This window comes from Genypterus blacodes, unplaced genomic scaffold (assembly GCF_046128005.1).
Source record: "Genypterus blacodes isolate CSIRO-AG114 ecotype Tasmania unplaced genomic scaffold, CSIRO-AGI_Gbla_v1 ptg000162l_1, whole genome shotgun sequence".
Lineage (NCBI taxonomy): Eukaryota > Metazoa > Chordata > Actinopteri > Ophidiiformes > Ophidiidae > Genypterus > Genypterus blacodes.
Genome location: NW_027466963.1, coordinates 45,001 through 50,002, shown reverse-complemented (window position 1 = coordinate 50,002; position 5,002 = coordinate 45,001). Strand labels below are relative to the sequence as shown.

The 5,002-nt window shown below is 49.9% G+C and overlaps 1 pseudogene; it reads left to right on the top strand.

Moving 5' to 3' along the window:
• Positions 1 to 1,000: 1,000 nt before the first annotated feature.
• Positions 1,001 to 5,002, top strand: part of LOC143013871 (glutamate receptor ionotropic, kainate 5-like) — a 15,028-nt pseudogene continuing 11,026 nt past the window's right edge.

The following is a 5,002-nucleotide window of genomic DNA, read 5'->3' as shown; positions in this document are numbered from 1 at the left end:
CACTTTAGGTGCTTAAGATGTTCTGACTCAGCACTTTATTAAATGATGCATTTAGTTGATTTGCTGGCTCGTGCCGCTGTGCGTGTGTGTGTGTGCGTGCGTGCGTGTGTGTGTGTGTGTGTGTGTTATCACTGCAGTGGCTCCTGCTCAGTTGCTATATTAGCGTAGACGCAGGAAGTCACCTTGTGAAACCACAGCAGCAGATAATCACAGGGTGCTCTGGATCATATTATCACCTGTGTGTGTGTGTGTGTGTGTGTGTGTGTGTGTGTGTGTGTGTGACTGGAGCCATAGATCTTTCTACATTTCATAACAATAAAAATTGTAGCAGGTTTTGTGAGGATCTGAATCATCATTTTAAAGTTGTTACATTTTCAAACATTATCTACAGGACTGAGACATTCAGGCTCCTCTCCTGTGTTTAAGACAGCTTAACACTTGATGGCAGCGGGATCAGTAGGATCTGGATCAGTAGGATCTGGATCAGTAGGATCTGGATCAGTAGGATCTGGATCAGTAGGGTCTGAATCAGTAGGATCTGGATCAGTAGGATCTGGATCTGCAGGATCTGGATCAGTAGGATCTGGATCAGTAGGATCTGGATCAGTAGGATCTGGATCAGTAGGGTCTGAATCAGTAGGATCTGGATCAGTAGGATCTGGATCAGTAGGGTCTGGATCAGTAGGATCTGGATCAGTAGGGTCTGAATCAGTAGGACCTGGATCAGTAGGACCTGGATCAGTAGGACCTGGATCTGGTGGTCCCTTAGTCCTCTTCAGATAGGAGCTCTGTGTCTCCAGGCAGAGCCGAGTGTCTAGCAGAGCTACAAACATCAACTAGCAGCATCATGGAGCTGAGATGATTCAATGAAGGACAGACAGGCTGAATGGATCTGCATCACTGGATTGATTATTGATTATGAAGAAAGAGATCATTCAGGTTACTCTGGGGAGTTTGGTTGGTTGTGTTTGTCTTCAGTCTCATCTCTCTTCTTTCTCAGATCCCTCATGTGAAGATCGGTCCTGAAGAAACTCCAAAGCTGCCGTACCTTCGCTTTGCCTCAGTGACGCTCTACCCGAGTAACGAGGACCTCAGTTTGGCCATCGCTGCCATCCTTCGCACCTTCGGCTACCCGACGACCAGCCTGATCTGTGCCAAGGCCGAGTGTGAGTCTGACTCTCCTCTTCCTCCCCCTCTCCTCTCCTCTCCTCTCCTCCTCTCCTCTCCTCTCCTCTCCTCTCCTCTCCTCTCCTCTCCTGTCCTCTGCTCTCCTCTCCTCTCTTCTCCTCTCCTCTCCTCTCCTCTCCCCTCCTCTCCTCTCCTTTCCTCCTCTCCTCTCCTCTCCTCTCCTCTCCTCTCCTCTCCCCCTCTCCTCTCCTCTCCCCCTCTCCTGTCCTTTCCTCCTCTCCTGTCTTCACTCGACTTCATCTTTGACATCGATTGACTTCCTGCCTTAGTTAAACACGAGGAAACAGAAACAAAGGTTGGTGAGAAACGAATCACTGTGTGTGTGTGTGTGTGTGTGTGTGTGTGTGTGTGTGTGTGACTCTTTAATCCCAGGCCTGCTGCGTTTGGAGGAGCTGGTGCGACGTTTCCTCATCTCCAGGGAGACGCTGTCGGTGCGCATGCTGGACGACAGCCTGGACCCGACCCCCCTGCTGAAGGAGATCAGGGACGACAAAGTGGCCACCATCATCATCGACGCCAACGCCTCCATCTCCTACCACATCCTCAGGAAGGTCAGACGCCCTCACCCTGTGTGTGTGTGTGTGTGTGTGTGTGTGTGTTGCACTCTGTTGTAATTTTCTTAAGATGATTGATTACATTCTTGGTTGTATTTCTTCAGTGAGGTGTCTGACTCTCTCTTCTCCTTCTCTTTCTCTTTTCTTCTTCTTCAGGCAAACGAGTTGGGAATGATGTCGTCGTTCTACAAGTACATCCTGACCACCATGGTGAGATCAAGACAGCTGGACACCAGCGTGTGGTTTTCCTGTTTGCGGTTGTTTCTGGTGATGTAATCGTCCATTAATGTGGCTGCAGCTCTGCTAATGTGCTGCTTGTCTGCTGAGAAGTTTGGAGTTCGTCCAGTGTTGATCTGCCTGTCAATCACAGATCAATAACTCTCAGTCTCCTTTGGGTTTAGAGCCAAAGAGCTGCTATGATTACAGCTCAGGCCTCCTCCAAGGCTGAAAAGGACCAACATACGACCCAATGCTGCAGAAGGCTTAGACTCAGTCAGACTCAGTGAGTCTGACTGAGACTCAGTCTGACTCAGTCTGACTGAGACTCAGTCTGACTCAGTCTGACTGAGACTCAGTGGGACTCGGACACGTGATACCAAATCACGCCATGCCGTTAAAAACAAAGCGCCAAAGTCAGAAAGAAGTAAAACCACAGAAATCAACTTCAGACTTTATGAGCTGTAGGATTCCACTTCCTGTTCCCTTTGTCATCTTATTGTCCTCATTGTGTTGTTTGTGCCAAAGCAAAGTCTGCCGCAGTGCTTTTGGGCTGCAGTGAGCTGAACTCGGCCGGCCCGGTCGCTCCGGCTCGTCTCTTTGTCACAGCTGCCAAGCCAACAGTTCCACGAGCTGTTGGCTGCGGCTGAAATTGATTTAGCAGCCGCGGCAACAACAACCTCGGCTTCCTGACAGGCCGGGACACAGATAAGTAAATAAGTGAGGGTGAGACTCAAGGAAAAAGGAATTAACCTCACACACGGATTAGCGGCAGCGCTAAACAGCTGACAGCCGATCCAGCAGCTAAATGTCTCCAGAGTCCTCCACTTCACTTTGACTTTCCCACACCAGCTGCTGATACCAGACAGAACCTGTCTCCTACAGATGAGGAGTGTCCCTGTCGCCTCCTCTCCCGCAACACGTCCAACCCCAACGTGTTGTCTGTTAGTGAGACGGGTTCTGAATCGGGACCTTCCAGGTTTTACAGGTCATCTCACAATGTCAACAGGTCACCAAGCAAACTTCCTGTTTACCAGGTCCATCAACTTTGGTCTGACTGAATGAGAGTCCAGTGAGGACCAGTCTGACTCCCCCATCACTCATCTTCATATATTCCCCTTCTGGGTTCAGGATTGTTTCCCAGACTGCGTCTATAGAAGATCAATGGGTTAACTTCCTCTCTCTCTCTCCCTCAGGATTTCCCTCTGCTCCGGCTGGACGACGTGGTGGACGGTCAGTCCAACATCGTGGGTTTCTCCATGCTAAACAGCAGCCATCCTTTCTACCTGGAGTTCCTGCGCAGCCTCAACCTGTCGTGGAGGGAAGGCTGTACCATCAGCCCGTACCCCGACCGGCGGTGAGGCACACACAGGAAGTAGAGCACAAAGTTACTCCCATAGTAAATCAGTCATTGCTCATGTGGGATCTGCTCTGGATGGAGCTCTTGAGCAGCTTGTACCATCTGTCTGGTAGGATCTGGTGTCTGTCCTGCTCCTCCACACCTCCACACCTCCACTCCTCCACACCTCCACACCTCCACACCTCCACTCCTCCACACCTCCACACCTCCACTCCTCCACACCTCCACTCCTCCACACCTCCACTCCTCCACACCTCCACACCTCCACACCTCCACACCTCCACTCCTCCACTCCTCCACACCTCCACTCCTCCACACCTCCACTCCTCCACACCTCCACTCCTCACACCTCCACTCCTCCACACCTCCACTCCTCCACACCTCCACACCTCCACACCTCCACTCCTCCACTCCTCCACTCCTCCACACCTCCACACCTCCACTCCTCCACACCTCCACACCTCCACTCCTCCACTCCTCCACACCTCCACACCTCCACACCTCCACACCTCCACTCCTCCACTCCTCCACACCTCCAACTCGGCTTCTCTCCGCCTTTGTTTCACGTCTTAGTTTGGTGCTCGTCTGCACAAACTTCCACAGAGGAAGTGACAGGAAACAGTTTTAAACTCTGAGACGTTTGTGCGTCCTCAGACTCCTCACGTGTTTATACGGCGCTGAGCTGAACAGATACATGCTCTGTCCCTCTTTCTTTCCTTTCTCTCCTTCTATCTCTCCATCCTGTGCCCGTCCCGTGGTCCTGCAGCTCTGAAGCTATCAGCGCACAGATAAATCCAATCTCACGCGCTCCTACATCCAGCTCCGGCTCTTCTTATCGCCCGTCTGCAGGCGGCGGCGCCCGTCCCCTCGCCGTGCGTCTGATTCCCTGTGCGTCGCTTTGACCGACAGCTTGACCAAGTAGAGCAGAACGTGAGGCTGTGATAACATCTGTACATGCTGCAGACTGAACGCTCCTGAAAGCCAGGCAGCCTCGCCCACCAGACACATCCGTCCTCTGTAAGAACACGCAGACACGCACAGACGTGACAGGATTCACCTTAACACGCCTGGGAAGCTTGTTGGCTTCCACCAATAATATTCCGGCTGCTGGGAAGGTGGGAATCTCCCGAAGAAAGGAGTTTCCAGGCCGGGAAATGTTTTCGAAAATGATCTAATATCTCAAAAAGTTTTGGGAAATTCATTGAATTTTGAATGAGCAGTCAATGAAGTCGGACTTGAGCAGCAAAATAGTTTCTGCTTTGAGGAAATCTGCTCAGGAATCCCGGTGGAAAAGCAGAAGTTCCATCCTGATTCCCATTCACTTCACTTCACTTCACTTTATTTAACAGTAGTCTTAAGTTAATTTATTACAATAATCCCCTGCACGTTTTTTAACACCTTATCCATCAGCACTCATTTAGTTCACTTATTTAATTTAATTTAGTGTGTTTTTAATTTAAGTATTCACCAAGCTGCTGTTTGTACATGATGTCTTCTGTTGTCTTTTTCTATATGTTATACGTTCGCACCCAGAACCACAGCAAATTCCTCTTTGCCAATTAAGTGCAAACTTAATTGGCAAATAAAGTGATTCTGATTCTGATTCTGATTCTGAGTTTCACACAAGTTGATATTCCGAATTGAATAAAAGGAAACACATGGAAATAAAATCCCTCACAGGTTT